Below are 25123 nucleotides of genomic sequence, written 5' to 3' on the forward strand. Positions count from 1 at the left end.
CCTTGACAAGACAGAAACTTTGGGAGGAGAACAAAAATTGGAATTTATTCTTAAATACTGATGATCCCATTTATATCTCTCAAAAGGAGGTTGTTTCGTCGATCAAATTTGTAATGGCTCTTTTATTGAATTATTTACCTGTATTGAATTATATATCTGGAATCATTTCCTTTTCAAGAATTTTGCAATTATCGTTGCCTTTTACTGGCTCCATCACCTCTTCAAGATCATTCCAAATCGTATTAACTTGCTTGTTTTCTTAAAAATGGAACCATCTCACCCCTAGCCCAACCCCTTTTTAAAAAGCGGCTGCACAATTTCCAATCTGGTCATGCTTTCTAAATATTACCATGTAATTTTAATTATGACCATGTCTCTTTAGATTTCAATATATCTTTTCAAACATAAAAATATCCATAAATGTACATAAACATGTAGTTAAGCCCTGTAAAGGTGTTATGTTCCATGAAGTGCAATCTTCCCCGTCGATAATGTATATTTACTCCTTTAGATATGACTACGTCTCTTAAAGGGATATTTCGGATTAAAAATAGGGCAGTATCTCTTCGAACCACATCCCTATGAAATATACTCATGTCTGTTTAAATCTCTTTATTTGCAGAAATAGCCCGTTAAAATGTCCATGTCCCTTTAAAATGCGGATTTCCCCAATTTGATATGATGATGTATCGTTATATGTCGGAATATCTCTTTAAATTGAGCCGTGAGCTTTCCCAATGTCGACAGGGCTCCTCGAAACGTGGCAGTGTCCCCCCTGCAGCTGCAGAGCGAGACAGGAGAGTTTGTTTTTGTGAATGAGCAGTTGCAGCGCGAGGTGGCTGTTACTTGGTGACGGTGAGGCTTCCCGGCCCCGCCTATCCCCCCTGAGCTGACGTCACGCGGGGGTGAAGGCGGTTGGGAGGAGAAGTCGCTCGAGCGGGGAAGGGGCGGCCGTTAGGAAAATGGCGCCGTGCGGCCCGGGGCAGACACCCGTCACTGGGCACCGCCGCCTTCCTGGCGCATCTGCTGTGTCACGGCCACACCGCCCGGCTGTACAGCAGATTGGAGCCGGTGACCATTCTGGAGGCGGATGGTGTTAAGGGCCTGTTTGGGAATTCGTCGGCCGCCTGGGTGGTGGAGTTCTACTGGTCGTGGGGCGGCCCCTGTGTCAACTCTGGGGCCACCTGGAAGGTACTGGGCCCGGGAGGTGAAAGGTGAGGCAGGTTGGGGGGGACGGAGGGGAAGGAATGTGGGGCCTGTCCTGTCATAGTGACATTATACACTCACTTTCCATCTGCTTTGACTGGCGCTTGTGCTTTTTAGGGTCACTTTTAAAATCCTTGTGATTTTTACCTTTGCGGACTAAAATAATTTATAGATTATGGTGTAGGTTAGGGAGGATTGGCTGTACTATATTACCCATAGTGCCCGGGAATTTGCATGTTAGTGTGGATTGGCCATGGGAAATACGGAGTAAGGGGGTGGGTATGAGTGGGATGCTCTTCAGAGGGCCAGTGTGAATAACTGGGCTGAATGGCCTGCTTCCACATTCTTGGGATTCTATGACATTCCGACCCACAAAGGAGTATTTTATCTGCATTTATCCTGTCAAGCTACTTTCAGAATTCTACTGGTTTCAATAAGATCACTTCTGGTTCATGGAGGTGTACAACAGAGAAACAGACCCTTCGATCCAACTCACCCATGCTGACCAGGATTCCAAACTAAACTCGCCCGACTTTCGTGCATTTGGCCCATACCCCTCTAAAACCTTTCTCTCCGTGCACCCATCCAAATGTTGTTTAAACGTTGGAACTGCACCTGCATCAACCACTTCCTCAGCGAGTTCATTCCATACAAATACCACCCTCTGTCAAACGTTACCCTCAGGTTCATTGTAAATCTCTCTCCTCTAACCTTATGAAAAAGCACCCTTGTTTTGAACTCCCCTACGCTAAGGAAGAGCCCGTTGCTATTCACCTTACTTCCGCCCCTCATCATTTTATAACTCTCAATAAAGTGGAGAAGAGGTCCCAGTCTCTCCTGAAACTCAAACCCTCCAGTCTTGTCAACCTCCTGATAATCTTTACCAAACCCTGTTACCCCTATACTTCCTATTACCGGACCACCAGAACTGTACTCAGTACTCAAAATGGCCTCAACAACATCCTGTACTGTACTCAGTACTCAAAATGGCCTCAACAACATCCTGTCCAATCTCCACATGATGTCCCAACTCCGAAACTAAACGGTGTGAACCATGAAGGCAAGTGTGCTGAATTTACCAGAGATGCAAAGAACCAAGCACCTGAAGTCTTTGTGTTCACATAGTCTGCTATGACACACTACTTATTGTTATCCACTAACGGTCTCCATTTACCCTCCCACACAGATCGTTATTCACTCCTTTGTCCCTCCTATTGTTCTCACTCTGAGCTGGCGGGAACGAGAGCAATGTACACTGGAGACTCTGAGCCAGCTGAAACTTGCTCAGTGTGAAATACATTCCACTTTGCTCCAAGAATTGCAAGCAGCAAAGAGTTTCCAGAACATCTGCTTGTCATTCACGTCCGAACCGGCGTGGCAAATTACTGCAGGGAATGGACGAAATCGCTAAGTATGCGTTTGAACTTTATCAGCTCATTGACATCGCGACTCAGTTCATAGGAAACCGACGAAGAACAGGAGAAGACCACTCACACCTCCAAAAGCATGTTATTTGAACCGTGTGAGTTTCCCCCGTGCATCATACAGAACAGAACCATTGCAAAGGAAAGCTGCCCAAGGAGACATTACACAATAGCAGAGGTGGATTTTGAACCTTCGACCGCTGGGCTATGGGCCCAGCAAGCTCCCGCTACGCCACTCTGCTCTGTTAAGTGCCACCTTTTCCACAGGTCCCTTCAGTCTTTCATCTGGCGCGTGGCATGCACGTTCGAGATTGATGTCAAAGATCTCCACTGCTGTCGTCTTTTTGGTGTTGCGCAGACGTATGGAGGCTGTGTAAATATAAACTTTTTTCTAACTTCCCACATTCTGTTGGTTGAACTGTGATTTCACTCTGAATCACAACATTTGTCACAGCGCAGACGGAGGCTATGCGGCCCACCTTCGCTCTGCTGATTCTACACCGTAAGTAAACGTTTGTCTCTATTCGTATCATTTTCTTGCTTTCTCCGTGTAATTCTCCACATTGTTATTTTAAACATGACCCCCGAATTCCCTTTTGCGTCTCTTAAATCTGCCTCTTTGTCAATGTCAGACAGGGATTTGCTGACCCTAATGACTCCCTGTACGAAAGCATTCTTCCTAATACCACTTTTAGTTCTTTTCATCATGACTTTAAAACATTGTCGAATCGTGGCCGATCCTTTCAGGCGTGGGAACATTTTGACTACATTGCTTTCTCTGTCTGGACCCCGCATGACTTGGAAAACTTCAATCAGGCCAGATTTCAAATTTCAGTTCTCCGAGGAGAGCTGTTCGAATTTTCCAATCAACCCGCATCACTGACAATCCTCAAACAGCGCCACCACTCACGACAACCTGTTCAACGCTATCTCCAATCATTTCACTTCCCTACCAACATTCTGGCCCATTCGTACTCCAGGGAGCCCAACCTCGTTTTGCGAAGGTGCTTTTTGAGAAAACTAATCAGGCGCTTTTTCGCAAATCATGACATGCGGGCTTGTCTGGGATTTGAACCCGGGATCTCTCACAGTTCTGCGGAGAAGAAGGCCCAAAACACGAATTATACGCCTAGACCAACGAACCAGTCACCAGGCACGCATGTACACCGCGCCCAACCTCTTGAACCCACTGAGTCTTGCTCTGTGTGAAATTTATTTGACATTGCTCTAAGAATTGCAAGCGACAAAGAGTTTCCAGAACAGTTGTTTCTTATTCTGTCTCCCGGCTGCTGTTTGTCCCGTCCCCAGGAACCGGGCTCTCTCCACTGGCAGATAATTCAACCGTTTTGTTTCTAAACCTTTCTCTGACACTGGAGTGACCAGTGACAAGCATTGCCCTCCTCATCATAGGGGACACGAAACAGGAGAAGACCTCGCAGACCTCCACGGGTGTGTCATTTCAACTGCGCACATTGGTCCACTACATCAATGTGTCATATTTATGTCAAAGTTTTTTTGGGAAGCAGATGAGAAGGCAAGGTGCAGGACAGAGCACCGTTAGATGGGAATGCTGCTAAAGACGACATTGAGCGAATAGGCGAGATGGTTTCCCATCTGGGTTATGCTCCCATCACGCACCCACAGACATATCGTTCACGTGCAAATATGAACTCTGTCTAAATTCCCACATTGTTTTTTCGAACTGTGATTTCGCTCAGAATCTCACAATTTCAACACTCGCAACGTTCACACTTTAACAAAGTGCTCATAGATATACTTTGCAAACACCTGGAAACATTCTTCCAAACGAACCTGGGGAATTTCGGTTTGAGGGCTCTTGAACTTTAAGTGGAAGAACGGGAAGTTTGTTTCGAGGCTGTGCAACGTGGAGATGTATTCCCCATGTTAACTGGTAGTGGTTGGCCATCTCAGTGCTTCCCGATGCGGGGTTGCCCTGACCCACAGGGAGGTTTCTTTGATAAACTGTCCCTGAGCTTCTGGTTGCCTGTCACTTTAACACGCCACCCTGTTCCCTGGCCAACATCTCTGTCTCAGGCATGCAGCAGTGTTCCAGCAAAGCTCAGCTCCAGGTGGAAGAACAACGCCTCATTTTCCCCTTGAAGACCCTATAGCCCTCCGGTCTTCAATATTGAATTCCATGACTTTAGGGACTGAAATCTGCCATGTCCTATTCTCTCCTATTCACTCAATGTCGTCTTGAGCAGCTTTCCCGCATAAGGGCGCTCTGTTCTGCACCTTGCCTTCTCACCTGCTTCCCAAAAATCTTCGACATAATATTTCACATTGATATTCTGGCCCGACGTGCATAGTTGCGGTGACACCCTCGTGGAGGTCTGAGTGGTCTTCTCCTGTTCTCTGTACCCTATGTTGAGGAGGGCAATGCTTGTCACTGGCAACCTTGGTGTCAGAAAAATGTTTAGAAACAAAATAGTTTAATTACCTGCCAGAGGAGAGAGCCCGGTTTCTGGGGACGGGATAAACAGCAGCAGGGAGACAGAATGAGAAGCAGCTGTTCTGGAAACTCTCTGCCGCTTGCAATTCTTAGAGCAGTGTCAAATGTATTTCACACTGAACAAGTCACAGTTAGTTCAAGAGGTGTGGCGGGTGGGTGCATGCCCGCTTTCTGGCTCGTTGGTCTAGGGGTATAAATCTCGCTTTGGGTCTTCTACTGCGCAGACTTGCCAGAGATGCGGTGTTTGAGGAATGTCAGCAATGAAGCTAGATTGGAAAATTGGGACAGCTCTACACGGAGAATGGACGCTTTGCTAGTCATGAGGGACCTAGAAACAGAGAATAATGTTGTGAAAATGCTCCCACGCCTGAAAGGATCCACAATGATTCTGCAGAGTTTTAAAGTCACGAAGAAAAGAAGTAAAAGTGACATTAGGAAGAACGTTTCCATACAGGGAATCGTTAATGTCAGTAAATCCCTGCCTGACAGTGACAAAGAGGAAGATTCATTGGACACAGAAGGGAATTCGGTGGTCATGTTCAGGTGTGCAGATTTACACAGGGAAGGCAATAGAATGATACGAATTGAGACACACATTTACTTACGGCGAATAACCAGCAGAGCGAAGGTGGGCCGCATGGCCTCCCTCTGCGCTGTGACACGTTGTGGTTCAGAGTGAAATCACAGTTCGACCAACAGATTGTGGGAATTTAGAACACCGTTTATATTTAGACAGCCTCTATGTGTCTGCACAACAGCATATTACACGACAGCAGTGGAGGTCTTTGACATCAGTCTCAAACGTGCCTGCCACACGCCAGACGAAAGGTTGAAGGGATCTGTGCAAAACACTCCGTGCGGGAAAGTAGAGTGGGTTCATGTCACTCGATCGAAACTATCGTCTGCTATTGCTTCGCTTTGTAACGGTACTCTGTTCTGTATCTTGCCTTTGCCTCTGCTTCCCAACTCTTCGAGTACCTGAACTGAATTTGTCACTAAACACTGGCCCAATTTGCACAACTGAGGGGAAGTGCTTGTGGAGATTTGAGTTGTTTCCCGACAGTCTGCTCTGAACTGAATCCTAACACCTCTTCTCTGAAATCGGAATGAGCTGGTGAAGTTGAAACAATTCGAATTCGAATCCCTACCGTGTGGAAACAGGCCCTCCTCTTCAAGAAGTCCGTATCAACCCTCCGAAGAGTAACCCGCCCAGACCCTACATTTCCTTCTGACTGATGCGCCTAACCGGATCTCTGGGCATGGTCAATCCATCTAACCTGCATATCTTTCGACTGTGGAAGGAAACAGGAGCAGGAAACCCACGCAGAGATTGAACAAACTACACTCGAACAAACTGCACACGGGTAGGATCGAATTCAGGTCCCGTTATGAGACAGCAGTGTTAACCACTGAGCCGCAGGGTCACATTATTTGCGGTCGTATTCATTCCCTGCAATAATTCCCCTCTCCGGTTCAGACGTGAATGACAGGACGATCAGCATTTCGAAAGCAGCATCACCACACAGACACAGTTCCCATGATTCGGACACATATCACCGATTGGGAATCATCTCGGAGAGATACAAGTGACACAGAGTCACATGGAAATGATGGACTGAACGGCTTCAGGCTGCGGCGGAATGACGTCACGCGTTGATGCCGTCCCTCTCCCTGTCTCTGGGACAGAGCGGCTGAGGGAGAAACAATGGCTCATTTTCAACTTCATCTGGGACAGTTGGGGCTCAGATATTCACTGCTGCCCGTTCGCAGCAAAGAAACAGACGCCCGTGTTAGAAAAGTCTTTCTGCAGGATTGCTGTGTGAAGACGAATTCTGAACACCAAGCAGGCTGCACACAAATGTACTCATATGAATTTACCTGAGGGAACAGTTTCTGGTGTCCATTTCTCTCTGTCCCGCCATCACAGCATCTTTCTGTTTCTTTGATTACAGACCTTTGTAATGTAGTTAAAACTTGCCAATTTCCTACGCATTAGTGGAACTGACGTCTCCCATCCCAAGTGATAGAGAGAGAGCAGAAGATCGGATGGGCTCTGCCCTCCCCAGAACAGTTTGCAAGTAGAAACAAAATGGTTTAATTATCCGCCAGTGGAGAGAGTCCGGTTCCTGGGAACGGGACAAACAGCAGCGTCCTGGGCGCAGGGAGACAGAATGAGAAGCAAATGTTGTGGAATCTCTTTGCTGTTTGCATTTCTTGGAGCAATGTCAAATGTATTTCACACTGAGCAAGTCTCAACTGCTTCAGGGGAGGGCGCTTGGGGTGTCAGGGGTCAGGACAGAGACGGATTTCAACGGCCATTGGCTCGCTGGTCTAGCAGTGCGAATATCGCTTTGGGTCTTCAGCTACACGCTCGGGCGAGAGATGCTGGGTTGGAATCCCGGACGAGCCCTCATTTCTTAAATTGCCTTGTGCAAAATTTCTCAATGAAACGAGATCAGACTGTCTGAAGGAAGGATGGGGCAGAGCTCCAATTGCAGTGAGCTATGCGAAGGGATCATTTGTGAAAAGTGGAGTCAAGAATTGTAGATTGTTCGCCCGCGCAATCCGAATCATCCAGCTGCATGACTGTTCAGTTCTGAGTGCGAAATTTCAGGAAGCGGGAAGTGAAGTGATTGGAGACAGTGCTGAACAGGTTGAAGTGAATGGTGCCGTGCATGAGGAATGACAGCAGTGAAGGTAGATTGGAAAGTTGGGAGCTTTTGTTGAACGGAAGGCTGAACGTTGGCCTGATTGAAGTTTTCCAAGTCACCAGGGGTCTAGACAGAGGAAGTAATGAAGTGAAAATGCTCCCATGAATGAAAGGATCGAGAACCATTTGGCAGAGATTTAAAGTCATTCGGAAAAGTAAAAGTGACATTAGGAAGAATGTTTTCGCACAGGGATTAGGGTCAGTAAATCCCTGTTTGACAGTGACAAAGAGGCAGATTCAATGGACACAAAAGGGAATTCAATGGTCATGTTCAATGTAACAATGTGCAGATTTACAGGGAGAGGGCGACAGAATGATACACATAGAGACACTTATTTATATATTGTCTCGAGCCAGCAGAGCTAAGGTGGGCTGCACGGCCTCAGTCTGCGCTGTCACGCATTTTGTGATTCTCAGTGAAATCGGAGTTGGAACAACAGCATGTGGGAAATTTGACAACGGATATATTCTGCCCAACAGGATACTCCATCACAGCAATGAAGGTGTTTTGACATCATTCTCGAAGGTACATGCCACAATGCAGATTCAAAACGGAGTATTCCTTTGAATCACTGAGTAATTTGTTTACAGTTATTCAGTTGAGGTGAGCGGAGTTGCGCATTGGGAGCTGCTCCAGCTGATAGGTCAAAGCCGTTTTCTCCTGTGTGATAGTCCCACCAGCACTCCAATTTGTTGTGCTTCCAGTCAGTAGATGCAAATAAATGTCCCATTCTGATACACAGGCCACGGTGACCCAGCTGTGGTGACAAGCCTGTGAAGGGCTGAGTGCTCTTCTCCTGTTCTCTGTCTGGCTGCTATGATCCGAATCATAAAACCTCTTTTCTCCGAGATAGGAATAAACTGGTGAAGGTGAAACACATCAGTTGCGGTGTGTTCCATGCGCAGGAGGCCCTGCAGTAATTCCCCACTCTGTTTCACACAGCAGCATCCTCTCGGTGAATTACACTTGGCAAAAAAAAACGATTGAACCAAATCAATGTCCGCCACTGGATTTTACTGACACCGTTTATAAAATTCAGGCTCACCGTTAATGTGGAGAGGGGCCGTCAGACTGTAGTTTCCGCTCCTTCTGGTGAATAAAGATAATTTTAACTGTGTCCAGTGAGAGGAAAGAATTTGCTGTTGGTGGGAAATTTTCTTTCTGAACTCGCTGTCACTCTTCTGATATATTGAAACATAAAGCTGGGAGTCTCTAGATTATGTTGTAAAAATATCGGAATAATGTTATTCATATCCGTGCTGTCACCAACCGAACGAAGTGGCTGCCCACAGGGAGGCGGCAGTGTTTAAATCCCCTGATACAACAGTTCATGTTTTACTTCTCATACTGGGGAAAGCTGAGCATTTACCCAAACAACGGGCGCAGCACCTCCCTGACACAGTATCCACAAATCAAACTGACAGGAAAGTTTCATGTGTGATCGAAAGTGCCCGGGAAGCAGACTTGGCTCAACACATACCCGCGAGCATACTCCTTTCTTGGGATATAGTTGACTGCAATGAGCTTGGTGTGATTTGGACACATAATTGCTGGAGCTTGAATCAAATACGCTACCGTTGCGCCACAAGCCTACAGAAAGCGATGCGTTTCTATTCATGGTTAAGAGAACTGATTGCACTGCAATGATTTTACGTTATGAGGAACAACGGAGATCAACAGTTCATGTCTGTTCTGTCTCTCCCCCCTCTCCCTCTGTCTATCGAAACAATTTCCAACTCTCTCTCAATAAAAAAACTGAAAGAACTGCGGATGCTGTATATCAGAAACAAAAAAACAGGAGTTGCCGGTGACCCTTCCATAGAACTGATGGTGATTGAGAAATTATCGGTTTATATGCGAAAAATATTGTGGGAGGAAGGAGGACGCAGTAAATGATAGATCAGGACATAGCCCTAAACGAGGGAAGAATTTTTGGACAGGAAAGGGAGTTGATAACAATCTGCATGGGAGGGTGAACAACAGTAAATGGAGACTGTCCATAGCTAAGAATAGGTAGTGTGTAATGACAGACTATGTGATAACAAGGCTTGGTGTGTGTGGAAGGGACGAGGATACTATGGACTTCAGGCCCTAGATTTATTGAATTCGATGTTGGGACCGAAAGGATGTATGGTCCCCAAGTGCAATATTTGGTGCTCTTCGTTCTGCTGGTGCTGAGCTTCGCTGGAACACTACAGCAAACCTGAGACAGAGATGTTGGCCAGGGAACAGAGTGGGGTGTGGAATTGGCAGGCAACTGGAAGCTCAAGTTCTTTTTGCGGGCAGGACGTAGATGTTCTGTGCAGCAGTCACCCAGTTTACGCTTCATTTCCCTAATGTAGATGAGAGCACATTGTGAGCAACAAATGCAGTGGACTGGGTTGTGGGAAGTGCAGGTAAAGTGCTGCTTCACCTGGAAGGTATGTTTGGGCCTTCGCATAGTGAGGAGGGTGCAGGTAGATGGGCTGGTGTTACACATACGACAGTTTCAGGGGAAAGTGCCTTGGGACGATTGGGGTGGGAATGGGGGTAGGGTTGATGGGAATGAAGGAAGAGTGAACCCAAGGTATAACTCCTGCCCATTTACTTATCTGTCAAATAGAGAAATTTGTTAAGTGTGTACAAGGAAATTTTCTCAATAACAATCTAGATGTACATACCGGGGAGAGTGCAAAACCTAAGGGCCAGCAACCATAATTCTATTAACATTAGAATAGTGATTGAAAATAAAATATCAGTTCTAAAAGTTCAAGTTCTAAATTGGAGGAAAACTCAGGTATTCGGCAAGATCTTTCAAAAGCTGATTGTGGGCAGTTGTTCGCAGGTTAAAGGACTGCTGGAAAATGGGAAGCCTTCAGATATGAGATAACAAGAGTCCAGACACAGTATACTCCTGTTAGGGTGAAAGGAAAGGCTGGTATGTTGGGGAACGCTGGATGACTAGAGAAATTGACATTTTGGTTAAGACAAAGAAGGAAGCATATGTCAGGTATAGACAGAGAGATCGAGTGAATCCTTCGAGTATAAATGCAGTACGAGCATACTTAAGAGAGAAATCATGAGGGCAAAAAGGGGACATGAGATAGCTTTGGCAAATAGAGTTAAGGAGAATCCAAAGTGTTTTTTATAAATACATTAAGGACAAAAGGGTAACAAGGGAGAGAATAGGGCCCCTCAAAGATCAACAAGGCAGCCTTCGTGTGGAGCTGCAGTAGATGGGGGAGATACTGAACGGATATTGTGCATCAGTGTTCACTGCGGAGAAGGGCATGGAAGATATAGAATGTGAGAAAATAGATGGTTACATGTTGAAACAATGTCCATATTGCAGATGCGAAATTGCTGGATATCTTGAAATGCATAAAGTTGGATAATTTCCAAGGACCTGATCAGGAGTACCCTAGAACTCTGTGGGAAACTGGGGAAGTGATTGCTGGGCCTTTTAGTGAGATATTTGTATCATCAATAGTCACAGGTGAGGTGCCGGAAGGCTAGAGGGTGGCTAACGTGGTACCACTATTTAAGAAAGGTGGTAAGGAAAAGCCAGAGAAGTATAGACCAGTGAGCCTGACATCCGTGATGGGCAAGTTGTTGGAGAGAATCCTGAGAGACAGGATTTACATGTATTTGGAAAGGCAAGAATTGATTAGGGATAGTCAGCATGGCTTTGTGCTTGGGGAGTCATGTCTCACGAACATGATTGAGTTTTTTGAAGAAGTAACAAAGTGGATTGATGACGGCAGAGCGATGGACGTGATTTATATGGACTTCAGGAAGGCATTCATCAAGGTTCCACATGGGAGACTGGTGAGCAAGGTTTAATCTCATGGAATGCAGGGACAACTAGCCATTTGGAGACAGAACTGCCTCGAAGGCAGAAGACAGAGGGTGGTGATGGAGGGTTGCTTTTCAGACTGAAGGCCTGTGACCAATGGTGTGTCGCAAGGATCGATGCTGGATCCACTACGTTTTGTCATTTATATAAATGATTTGCATGTAAACGGAGGAGGTATAGTTAGTACGTTTGTAGATGACACCAAAATTGGAGGTGTAGTGGACAGCAAAGAAGGTTACCTCAGATTTCAACGGAATCTTGATCAGATGGGCCAATGGGCTGAGGAGTGGCAGATGGAGGTTAATGTCGACAAATGTGAGGTGCTGCATTTTGGACAAACAAATCAGAGCAGGACTTTTACACTTAATGGTAAGTTCCTTGGAAGTGTTGCTGAACAAAGAGACCTTGAAGTTCAGGTTGATAGTTCCTTAAAAGTAAAGACGCAGGCAGATTGGATGGTAAAGAAGGTGTTTGGTATGCTTTCCTTTGTTGGTCAGGGCATCGAGTATCGATGCTGCGAGCTGATGTTGCTACTGTACAGAACATTGGTCAGGCCACTTTTGGAATATTGCATGTAATTTTGGTCTGCTTCCTATCGGAAAGATGTTGTGAAAATAGAAAAGGTGCAGAAAAGATTTACCAGGACGTTGCCATGGTTGGCGGGTTGAGCTGTAGGGAGAGGCTGAGTAGCCAGTTTTCGCTGGAGCGTCGGAGGCTAAGGGGTGACCTTATAGAGGTTTATAAAATCATGAGGGATATGGATAGAGCAAATACACAAGTTCTTTTCCCTGTGATGGGGAGTCCAGAACGAGAAGGCATAGTTTTAGGTAGGGGAGGGGAAAGATATAGAAGGGACATAACGGGCAACCTTTCCAGGCAGAGGGTGATGCATGTACGGCATGAGCTGCTGGAGTAAGTGGTGGAGGCTGTATAATTACAGCATTTAAAATGCATCTGGATGTGTATATGAACAGGAAGGTTTTATGAGGATTTGGGCCAAGTGCTGGCAAGTGGGACAAGATTAGGTTAGGGCATCTGGGCTGCATGGACGAGTTGGACCGAAGGGTCTGTTTCCGTATTGTACATCTGTGTTACTCTGTGAGATTCCATGGGATTCTTTGCCCAAGACAGCAGTTGAGACAGCTTCATGAAGTATATTGAAGGCACAGTTGGATGGGTTTTTGCATTGAAGGAGAATTAAGGGCGGTCGGGATAGTGCAGGTTGGTGGAGCTGTGATCTTAATGAATGACGGAGTAGGATTGACCAAATGGTCTACTCCTGCTTCTGTTACTATGAATCTGTAACACTGCGTTTCCCGCGGCAGGAGTTTTCCCACGGCACAAAGGAGGTTTTCTAAAATAAATTTAAACCCCTTGCTTTGCTTGAACTCAAACTGCATTGACTTGGAGGTGCATGGGAGCTTGTGGCTCGTTGGTCTAGGGGTATGATTCTCGCTTCGGGCTTTCAGCTGCGGGAGCCCTCGTTTCTTACATTGCCTTGTGCAAAACGGCCAATCAACTTTCTCAAAAAGCAGCTTCGTTAAACGAGATCCGACTGCCTGGGTGGGGCACAGCTGCCATTACAATGAACGCGGCAAGGGCAACACTAACTCAAACTGAACACAAGCTTTGCTTGTGGGCGTTTGGAACGCGTTGCCAGCATAGGAGGCACGGTAGATTCATTTCAAATGCGTCTGGATAAATGCATGAGTCGGGGGTCAGGAGTCGGTGGGGGTCGGTGGGGGCGGTGGGGGTGGCGGGAGTAGAGGGATACAGATGCTTAGGAATTGACCGACAGGTTTAGACAGGACATTTGTATCGGCTCAGGCTTGGAGAGCTGAAGAACCTGTTCCTGTGCTGTAAATTTTCTTTGTTCTTTGTTCTATATGGTGTATATCTAATATTGTTGGCTGTTGTAAAAGTTTCTTTGCAATTATTATTCAGCTTCTAATGTAGTAATGGAGTTACGTCATTTTTTGTCTTTTTTTTACTTTAATAGGTCAGCAGGAAGCCATTCAGCATCTTTACTGGCTTTCTTTTCTCAAGCAGCCTTAACATTTCATTTTCATACCCTTGATTCAGCTCCATTTCCAGCATCTTTGTAGGCAGTTTGTTCCATGTTTGGGAGAAGATTTGTTGCTCCTGTGCTCATTGTTGTAGTAATAGCAGTGTTGTCCCAGTCGAACTCATGACGAGCAACGTGAGTTCGACTGGGACAACACTACACTACTATTATAGGACAAGCCAAACATAGAACAACCAGGGAATTCCGAGAGGCATGGCACTCATCCACTGATTCAGTCAACACACACATCGACCTGGACCCAATATACCGGCCACTGCAGTGGACAGCTGGAACTGACAACCGGAAGCGGCAGGTACAAATCATTCTAAATGCCGGAGGAAACATCACAGAAGCGCTTCACAGGAGGCTCCCAAGCACCGAGGATGTCACCGAGATAGGGGAAGAAACGTCTTCAACACAAATTCCCAGTTCGGTGAACAGAACCACAACAGTTTGTTCCATGTTATTGTCACTGAAATTAAGTTTTCCTCCATGCACAGCTAAGCCGACCTGGCTGCAGGAGGGTTTTCAGGTTTCTGTGGTCTGGATAATATGTGATCAGCAGGCATCTCACAATCTACAGGAATTGCCACCTATGTTATGTTCATTAACTGTACTGACAGTGATCACTTAGTTTGTGATTTTTCTTCGCAGGAAGGCGTGTAGAAAGAAATCTGAAAGCAAATGATACATCAACTTCTGACAGAGCCACTTGATTCATTGAGACTTGAATATCAGCAGCCATTCCAATCAAGAAGACATGTTTGCTTTTGTTTGCTTGAGAGATTCTGGACAGTGGTGCGGCAGGAAGAATACTGAGACACCGGAGTGAGGGAGATTCAGTGCGCTGACTGTGAAAAGTGCTGCAAACCAATTACTCAGATTGGGGGAATCAAAGTCTCACCCCTCACGGTGGGAAAGGCTATTGTCCCCGTTCTGTTTGTAATTTCAATCCCAGACCAACACAAGGAAAGTTCCCTCCAAAGGGGAAACCGTGCAAATGTGGGGACGGTGGGAGAGGATTCCCTTCCCCATCCGTGCTGGAAAGCCACAGATGCATTCACACCTGGAGAGGCCATTCACCTGCTCAGTGTGTAGGAAGGGCTTCAGTCGGATCTGCCATCTGCAGACGCACGAGTGGGTCCACAAGTGAGAGAAGCCATTCACGTGCCCCATGAGCGGGAGGGGTTTCACTCAGTCAGCTGCACTGCTGACCCACCAGCGGGTCCACACTGGACAGAGGCCATTCACCTGCTGTAAGTGCCGGAAGGGATTCACCTGCTCCTCCCACCGGCGGGGGCACCAGCGAGTTCAGGTGCTATCGCAGGGGGATTGAAGGAGCGATGGCCGAGTGCCAAGTGCTTATGCATGAAACGTCAATTCTCCTGCTCCTCGGATGCTGCCTGACCTGCTGTGCTTTTCCAGCTCCACACTCTCGACCCTAATCTCCAGCGTCTGCAGTCCTCACTTTCGTGAGGGGTGAATGTCTATTCCTAGTCTTTTAGATCTATTAAAATCTTTCCCCTTCACCTTTACCCTCTAGTTTTGGAATACTTCTATCCAGGGGAAAAGACAGAAACGTTCAGAAACCAGACAAAATGTGGGGGAAAAATCAGCAAAAAAAAAATGGCTTCGGCATTTTTCTCTCGTAATCTTATATTTGTCATGATCGGGAGGTACCCGTGTTGGACTAAGGTGTACGAAGTTAAAAATCACACAACATCAGGTTACAGTCCAATAGGCTTGTTTGGAAGCACTAGCATTCGGAGCGCTGCTACTTCATCAGGTGGTACGATGTTATACTCCGCAATCACCTGATGAAGGAGCAGGGCTCCGAAAGCTAGTGCTTGCAAATAAGTCTGTTGGACTATCACCAGGTGCTTTGTGATTTTTTAACTGAAAAGTTAGTAACAAATTCCTGCACACTGAGCATGCTCCGTGGTGTCAGCAAAGCACTGTGCATGACCGCCAGTGTTAGCAAGCACTGCGCATGACCGCCAGTGTCAGCAAGCACTGCGTATACTCTTGGGAGCGTGCGAGCTCCTTTCCATGGAGCAGTGTGGAACCTTGGAGGACCAGAAGGAGTCTGGTCCTCCTGCCAATCAGAGCCGGCCATTGTCGAAATGTGGAGATTGGACCGTGAGCTCTGAAGCTGCTCTTTTCTCTCTGCATAAGATTAAACGTCATCCCAGACTGTAACTTTCTTCGTCTGTCTAACATTTGTGAGGACAACAGTGTTTTTCTTTCCACTTTTTCATTCTGGGGTTCAATTGTTGACTTGCAGCAATTGAAAGGAAAGAGTGAACCGAGGGAGGGGCCAGACTCTGGAAAAGTTGATCCCGGTCTGTGTGTCAACTTGGAAACACATGGCAAATGCAGTACCACAGTGTGAAGTTATAGCCTTTGCAGTGTAAAAAGAAAGCAGAAAGGAGATGCATGGTTGAAATGGTGCTATGTTGAGATGTGGCGAACGTTAGATGCTGGAGATCAGAGTTGAATATTGTTGTGCTGGAAAACCACAGTAGGCCAGGGAGCAACTGAGGAGGAGGATGAGGAGAGTCGACGTAACGGGCACGAGCCCTTCACCAGGAGTGATGTGTGGACAGACAAAGGGTCGTCAGCGTCCTTCAACACCAGCCAATGCCAGTTGTCAGAAAGGTGCAGCAAGCAATGAGCAAAGCAAGTGGTATATATCAGCAAGAGGAATTGAGTTCAGAAGTGGGGATGTCTTTCTGCAGTCAGGTCCGCTATTGAATGTATTCAAGGCTGAGCTTACGTGAGTTTGAAGAACAAAGAAGTTATGGGAAAAGGTAAGAAAATGGTTTTGAGACCAGTACAGAACAGTTACAGAGTCATACAGCACAGAAACAGACCATTCAGTCGAACTAGTCCATGCTGACTGTGTTCTGAAACTAAACTGGTCCCACCTGCCAGTGTTTGGCCCATATCCCTCCGAACCTTTCCTATTCATGTACTTATCCAAATGTCTTTTAAACATTGTAACTGTACCTGCATCCAGCAACTCCTCTGGACATTGATTCCTCACATGAACTACTCTTTATCTTCTAAAAAAAGGTGCCCCTTATGTATTTTTAAAATATTTCTTTCTTCATCTTCGAAATTTGCTCCCTAATCTTGAACACCCACACTAGGGAAAGAATACCTGCTGTTCACCTCATCAACACCCCTCATGATTTTATAATCCTCTCTGAGGTCACCTCTCAACCTACGATGCTCCAGTGAAAAACAGAACTGTGTGGCAGAGTTCATGTATATATTGCCTTGTATGGTATTTTGTAAATAACATTCGTTTGCTGGTTGTTTGTATAGGGTATTTCAGGTTCATTAGACGCTGTTTAAGTGTGTTGGTAGGTTTATGGGCTACCATGATGCTGAGAGGATTGAGTTGTCTGGACATCATTTCACAGATGTCGTTAATGTAAAGTAATGTGGCTAGGGTTTTTGCAGACGTTGTGTCTGCTTGTGTCAGTTTGTCGATATGAAACCGACACCCTGGGATTATTGGGTCGGCAAAAGTGCGGATTGCAGGTGCTGGAAACCAGAGTTTAGATCAGAATGGTGCTGGAAAAGCACAGCAGGTCAGACAGCTTCCAAGGCGCATGAAAATCGCCTTTTCGGGCAAAAGCCCTTCATCAGGAATTGAGGCAGGTCCCCTCCAGGGTGGAGAGATAAATTGGGGGTGGGGTGTGCTGGGCCGAAAGTAGCATTGGTGAATGGGGGTGAGGATGGAGGTGACAGGTCAGAGAGGAGGATGGAACAGATAGGTGGTAGATAGATAGATAGATTGATAGAGTTCTTGATTGATCCATTCTTTCCTGTCTGTTTTTTGTGGGTTTTGAAAGCTTTCCCAATCCTCTGAGTGAGTATTGGAGTTGGAAAGTTATGTTATGGCTGTACAGGATATTGGTAAGACCACTTTTGGAATAGTGAGTTTAATTCTGGTCTCCCTCCTATCAGAAAGATATTGTGAAATTTGAAAGGGTTCTGAAGCACCAATGGGCCCACAGAGGGGAACAGATAGATTGGCAGGTAGGACAGGTCATGAGGACAGCGCTAAGCTGGACGTTTGGAACTGAGGTTAGGTGGGGGAAATGAGGAAACTGGTGTAGTCCACATGGATGTCCTGGGGTTGAATTTATCCGAGGCGGAAGATGAGACATTCTTCCTCCAGGCATCAGGTGGGGAGAGAGCTGCGATGGAGGAGGCCCAGGACCTGCATGTCCTCGGCAGAGAGGGAGGGGGTTTGAAATGTTGGGCCATAAAGTGACGGGGTTGATTGGTGCAGGTGTCCTGGAGATGTTCCCTCAAGCGCTGTGACTTGACTCTGCGAGGGGTCTCCGGTCTCCCCAATGTAGAGGAGATCCCATCGGGAGCAATGGATACAAGAAATGACATTGTTGGATACACAGGTGAACACCTTCTCACGACCGTGGCCCGGATTCGATTTCCGGGCAGGGAAGACATTTTCAATAGAGCTGACAGGCTGCCTCTATGTCTCCCTGGTGGTCTAGTAGTTAGGATCCGGTGCTTTCACCGCCGTGGCCCGGGTTCGATTCCCGGCCAGGGAAGCAATTTTCAAGGGTAAAGTCTGCCCATCCTTCTAAAATGTGCTGTGCAATTGTTTATTTATCTTCGTAGTTTCTGGGTGCTGCGGTGTGTCGTGGCTCATTGAATCTGTGTCCTGATTCAGATTGCTTTGTATGTGTCGTGATCATTGCTTCTTTAGGAAAAATCTTGTTTCGCGTGCATTGTTTTCCAGTCGACGCTGTTTTGAATTTACCATTGACTGTTCGTTCTGCTGTGACATCTAGAAATGGCACTTTGTTGTTGTTCTCCTCTTTTGTGAATTTTATGCCAGTAAAGAGATTGTTGATGGTGTTGTAGGTTTCCTCTAATTTGTTTCATTTTGTGATGACAAAAGTGTCATCACTGTGGAGGACACAAAGTTTGGCTTGGGTCGTTGGAAGGGCTGTTTGTGCGAGTCTCTGCATTATTCTTCTGCAAGGAATCCTGATACTGGTGGTATCATCAGTATTTCGTTGATTTGTTTGTAAGGCTTGTTACTGAATATGAAGTAGGTGGTAAGGTACAGTTCCACGAGCTTGACAGTGTTATCTTTGCTGATGACGTTGGTGCTGTGTTTGTGTCTTTGGTTCTTCGAGTAGTGTCTTCAGTTTTCTTTGGCCACGTTGATGTTAATGGATGTGAAAAGAGCTGTTATGTCAAAGGATAACATTATTCCATCCTCTTCTATCTTAGTGTCTTTGGTATGCAGGAATTCTTGGATGGAGGAAATGGAGTGGTGTGAATCTTTGACTTGGAGTTTTAGTCTTCATTGGAGGTCTTTGACTAGTCTGTATATTGCTGTACCAAGTGGTGAGACTATGGCCTGAGGGGGGATTCTGGTTTTAAGAGGAGGAGAACAACAACAAAGTGCCATTCTTAGATGTCACAGTAGAGCGAACAGTCAATGGGGTACTTCAAACTAGCATCTACAGAAAAACAACACACACAAACCAAATACTTTACTACAGAAGCAATCATCCCAACACCCACAAACGAGGCTGCATCAGGACATTATTTCAACAAGCCACTACATACTGCAGCACAGAGAAACTACGAAGAACAGAAGAGAAATAGGCATATAGTGTATTTTGAGGAGAACGGGTACCCAGTAAAGCCAGTCCGCCGATTTCTCATTGATGCTTCCAAGCTGACTCTCAATAATGCGGTTTGTCCCTCCATTCTTTCCTGTTTGTTTTTTGTGGGTTTTGAAAGCTTTCCCAATCCTCTGAGTGAGTATTGGAGTTGGGAAGTTATGTTGTGGCTGTACAGGACATTGGTTAGACCACTTTTGGAATAGTGTGTTTAATTCTGGTCTCCCTCCTGTCAGAAAGATATTGTGAAATTTGAAAGGGTTCTGAAGCACCAATGGGCCCACAGAGGGGAAGACGCCCTTCTGCTGCCCTGAGTGTGGGAAGGACTTCAGTGATTCCTCTGCCCTGCTGACGCACCAGTTGGTCCACACAGGGGAAGGCTGTTCTCTGGCCCCAACTGCGAGATGGCCTTCAGCAGTTCTTCCCACCTGCTGTGACACCAGTGGGGTCCACACTGAGGAGAGGCCGTTCTTCTGCCCTGAGTGCAGGAAGGGCTTTGCTCTTTCCTCTGACCTGCTGGCCCATTGGTGTGGTCCACATGGGGGAGAGGTCGTTCAGTTGCCCTATGTGCAGGAAGGCCTTCAGCAATTCCTCAGCCCTGCTGAGGCACGAGTCCATTCACACCAGGGAGAAGCCTTTCTCCTGCCCCGAGGGTGGGAAGGGGTTTACCCGCTCCTCCACACTGCGAAAACACCAGCTGGTCCACACGGGGGCGGGGGGAGGCCATTCTGCTGCCCTGAGTGCGGGAAGGCCTTCAGCAATTCCTCCGCCCTGCTGAAACAATAGTGTGTCCTTCAGCAGGGGGAGGTTCTGCAGCTGGCCCAAGTGTGGGAAGAGGTTCATGTTTTCTTGCAACTTGCGGAAGCACCAGCGGGGGCGCTGCTGCTCATTGAGTCAGGGACTGCACATTGCCACTGAAATGATCCCGAGAATCCTAAGACTGCAAGACCATCGGAGCATAAGGTAGGCCATTGGGCCCATCGAGTCTACTCTGCCATTCGTTAGAGACAAAAGTCGTGCTGATGCGATTTGCTACAGTGTGGAAACAGGCCGTTCGTCCCAACAAGTCCACACCAACCCTCCGAAGAGTAACCCATCCAGACCCATTTCCCTCTGACTAATGCATCTAACGCTATGGGCAATTAAGCATGGCCAATCCACATGACCTGCACATCTTTGGTTTATGGCAGAAAACAGGATCACCCAGAGAAAACCCACGCAGACACTGGGAGAATGTGCAAACTCCTCACAGACAGCCATCCAAGGCTGGAATCAAACCTGGGTTCCTGGCGCTGTGAGGTTGCAGTGGTAACCACTAAGCCACTACATATTGCAACCCGAAGCTGCAAGCAGAAGTTTGGGAGAACACAGCAATTCAGAATACAGTTGATGAGGCTGCACCTGGAATATTGTGATCAGTTTTGGTCCCCTTGGTGTTCTGACTTCTGACTTCTTCAAATCTGCGTTTGTGTTAAACTTGATGGGATACTTTGTCCAACTCAGCATATTTAAACAGAATCTCTCAGAGGGATTCATTTGAAACTTTTCAGGAGGTGAGGTCAATAAGAATGAACTATTCCAAGTTACTTGGACTCTATTTTAAACTTACATCAGGACCAGTAGTCAGAGACACGTACAGCATGGAAACAGCCCCTTTGGTCCAAATTGTCCATGCTGACCTTATATCCTAAATTAATCTAGTCCCATTTGACAGCACCTGACCCATATACTCTGGCAGCTCATTTCATATATGCACCACCCTCTGCATGAAGAAGTTGTCCCTTTAATATATTTCGCCTCTCACCCTAAACCTATGCCCTCGAGTTCTGGACTCCCCCATCCCAGGGAAAAGACCTTGTCTATTAACCTGTCCATGCCCCTAATGATTTTGTAACCTCTATTATGTCACTCCTCTGCATCCTGATGCTGCAGTGAAAACAGCTCCAGCGTCTTCAGAGTCTCCCTGGAGTGCAAGCCCGACAACCCACAGCAACATTACCATAAATCATTTCTCATGGAGAAGCAAACGTTTCAGTCCTGAAGAAGGGTTAATACCCAAAACGCTGACCACTCCATATTCTGGTGCTGCCTGGCTTGCCTCATCAACGTCCTGCAAAACTACAACATAACTTGCCAACATCGATACTCAATTCCCTAACTGATGAAGGCCAGTGTGCTGAAGGCTTTCTTCACTGCCTTGTGTACCGATGTTGTCAGAGATATAAGACCTCCATTAAACTGATCCACAATCCAGCTGCTGGGAGCCCAAAAGCAGAGTAATGCTGCGTGAGTGTGCTGGGCAAATAACCCAGAGGTCGATGGGTCAAAACCATGTGATTCTATTGATCAATGTCTCTGTAAGCTGCTTTCATATACAAAGGCCCTCTGTTCTGTATCTTGCCTTTGCATCTGCTTCCCAAAGCTTCTTCAGTGGAGGAGTGGCTGTGGCAGCTGGAGCCCAGGAATTCAACGACCACCCGGAGCTGGAGGAAGGTCCAAGCTCCAAGAAACGGGGGGTAAGTCTGGAAGATGGATTTGCTCAAGGCTTGTATTTTTAACTCATTTAAATGGTACCTACTGTATGGGGCTATGGTTTACTTTAAAACCGAAGGATCATATGAGAGTGTTTATATTTAGCAATGGTAGTTGGTAAAATACACTCCCTGGAGGAGCACCTTCTATGATGCTGCATTTCTTGCCGAATGCCCTACCCCCATTTCTGAACTCAGATATTGATTTTATATTTTTTTGGTCAAATTTAATTTCATTTTAATCAGACTTGGTATTCACTATGTGCTATTAATTTGTTTGTTCGATTAATTTCAGTCAAAATTAATGCTGTAATTTCATTTTTGATGTCAGAGTGTGACATTAAATGTGCAGGTGTGAATACCAGTAAGTTGTGAAAATACATCAGGAACTTATGGTTTACAACAATAAGAGCAGTTCACTGATATTCATGGCTTTGTCTCATTCGGGAGTGATGATTCAAATCTGACCAACAAACCGTTTCATGCAGTCATCCAATTTAATTAAAATTTTCTTTTCTGGCAGGCTAAGATTTATGCAATCTATTTATAAGATTATGTCCATTGCTCGCAATATGGTCTCATCCTCATTGGGGAAACTGGACGCCAACTAGCGGAACGTTTCAGGGAACAGCTCTGGGACACTGAAACTGAACGCCCGACGGCCCTGTGGCTGAACACTTTACCTCCCCCTCCCATTCCACCAAGGACATGCAAGTCCTGGGCCTCCTCCACTGCCAAATTCTTGCTACCCGACGCTTGTCAAAAAAACACATCATCTTCTGCCTTGGGACCCTCCAACCACACGGTATTAATGCAGTTTTCATCAGTTTCCTTATTTCCTCTCCCCCACCTTGTCCCAGATCCAACCTTCCAATTCGACACCAACCTCTTGACCTGTCATACCTGTCCACCTTGCTTCTCACCTATTTGCTCCACCCTCATCTCTGACCTATCACCATCAATCCCTACCTCCATCTACCTATTGCACTCCCAGCTGCCTTCCCTCCAGCCCCACTTCCTTCTTATTTATCTCTCAGCCCCCTTGGGTCACCCTTTATTCCTGATGAAGAGCTTATGCTCTAAACCAAGACTGTGATGAAGCAACATCCTCAACGAATAGGAAATAGCTCCCAAGTCAGATTTCATCCCCTCTTCTGTTTCCCTTTTCTTTCAGAAATAAGGAATGTCTTTTCCTTCCACTAGAAAGTGGTCTTCCCCTTTGCGCTGTCTGAAGTGTTATCCCTCACCACTCCTTCAGACACCTTTTAAGAATCCTTTCAACCTGTTTTTCTAACAATTGTGGAGGTGACCAAAAGCAAACATTTCACTCCTCCTCAATGCCCCATTTCTCCTCCTATGAGCCATTTTGTCATGTTGTCTATGTTACAAGCAGCCGAGTGCACTTGGTTTCTGAATTGAAATTTGGCCATTGAAGTGAACAGGATTAATATTTATCGATGGCTAGCTGTGTTTGCACTAACTGTAATTATCCACCAAAACAATGTGTTTTGTTCCACCAAAACTGGAAGCAATGATCTGTGTTTATATTGCAGTCGGATGTAGAAAATCATCCCAGCGATCTTCACGTTATTATAGTTTACTGAGGCCATAACAGCATTACGTGGCAGTTTGATGTGACTAAAACATGGATGGCAATCTCTAGATTATGTTGTAAAAATATCGGTATAATATTATTCACACCCCGCCGTCACCAACTGAACAAGCAGTCTGTGTTTTACTTCTCACATTGCGGGGAGCTGAGCATTAACCCAAACACTGGGCACACCAGCTCCCTGACACAGTGTTCACAAATCAAACTGACAGCAAAGATTCACGTGTGATCGAAAGTTACCGCAAAGAAGATTTGACACGACCGATATACGGAAAGAACGTATTCTTTTCTTGATTTGAAATGTAAGAAGTTGATTGCAGTGAGCCTGACGTGATTTGAACACGCAACTTTCTGATCTGGAGTCAGACGCGCTACTGTTGCGCCACAAGCTCACGGGCGGCTAAGAGCCTCTATTCATGCTTAAGGGAAGTAATCGCACTACAATAATTTCACGTTCATGTCTGTTCTGTTGGGGGGAAAAGGGGAAAGTTAACTGGACACTTTATTCTGGGAGATGGTTATTCCTCGACAGACAAAGCCTTCTGACTGGGTCAGTGGACAGGGTCAGGAGGGTGTCAGCACAGGTCAGACAGATAAAGGGGATCTGAGAGAGGTCTGCACGAGTGAGGAGCTAACTGGCTGCGTCGTGGGATTAAGAACAATGTTGGGGAGGGGGCAGTGGTGGTCAGGGAGAGAATAGTGGCAGGGATTGTCACCATTCTCTGCAGTTGGCAGCAGAAGACCAGATTGCCTGGTGCCAGGATTTGGGAACCTGTGTGCTCAGGGCTGGAGACATGGAAAAGGGAGGTTGCAGCAGGCGTGGTCTAACAATGTCAGGAGGAGAGAACCTCTGCTGAAGGCTAATGAGAAGTCAGAAACTACAAAGACATAGCAGAACTTCAAAGCTCTGTGTGGTATGGTGGCTCAGTGGTTAGCACTCTGCCTCACAGTACCACGGACTTGGGTTCAATTCCACTCTCATGCAGCTCTCTGTGTGGACTTTGGCATGTTCTCACCTTTGTGACTGCATGGGTGAACTCTGGGTGCTCCAGTTTCCTCCGACAGTCTAACCATCTGAAGTTTAGGGTGGATTGGCCATGCTGACGTGTCCAGGGATCTGCAAACTAGGGTGGGTTAACTATGGGGAATGTGGGTGTTTGGAAGGTCAGTCTGAACTTTATGGGCCGAATGGCCCGTAGGGATTATATGAATCTACCGTTTTAGCCATGTGTCTATTGAGAAACGATTGCCCCCAAGTCTGCTGTTAATGGAGTGGGTTCCAGTTCATGGAACACTGACACCATTCCTGGGTAAGGTGGGATTTGTGCTGTCACTTTCCCAACCCACTGTCCCCATGCATTCTCTCTCTCCTCACAGTCTGCACTCACCGAATCTCTCTGCCCAGCCATTCTCTCTTTCTCCCCCTCATTTTCTGCCCCCCATTCTCTGTCCCCAAGTCTTTCTGATCCCCTCCACTCTCTGTCCCCTGTCCATTTTCTCTCTCTCTCTCCCTACCCTTTGCTCCCCTATCCATTCTCTCTCCCTCTCTTCTCCCCCAGCCTCTGTGCCCCTGTCCATTCCCCACCCC

At 46.4% G+C, this 25123-nt stretch overlaps 1 long non-coding RNA gene and 2 other non-coding genes across 3 annotated transcripts in view; 2 read left to right on the plus strand and 1 right to left on the minus strand.

Moving 5' to 3' along the window:
• Positions 1 to 1038: 1038 nt before the first annotated feature.
• LOC140460657 (uncharacterized) overlaps positions 1039 to 25123 on the plus strand; it is a 76254-nt gene continuing 52169 nt past the window's right edge. Inside the window, exon 1 of the long non-coding RNA XR_011954263.1 lies at positions 1039 to 1214. This is a non-coding gene — a long non-coding RNA (uncharacterized lncRNA). The remainder of the gene's footprint in view (positions 1215 to 25123) is intronic.
• On the plus strand, positions 18232 to 18303 carry trnae-uuc (transfer RNA glutamic acid (anticodon UUC)). The gene has a single exon. It is a non-coding gene; the product is annotated as a tRNA-Glu (tRNA).
• trnaw-cca (transfer RNA tryptophan (anticodon CCA)) lies at positions 23856 to 23927 on the minus strand. The gene has a single exon. It is a non-coding gene; the product is annotated as a tRNA-Trp (tRNA).

The sequence above is a fragment of the Chiloscyllium punctatum genome, chromosome 36, assembly GCF_047496795.1.
Source record: "Chiloscyllium punctatum isolate Juve2018m chromosome 36, sChiPun1.3, whole genome shotgun sequence".
Lineage (NCBI taxonomy): Eukaryota > Metazoa > Chordata > Chondrichthyes > Orectolobiformes > Hemiscylliidae > Chiloscyllium > Chiloscyllium punctatum.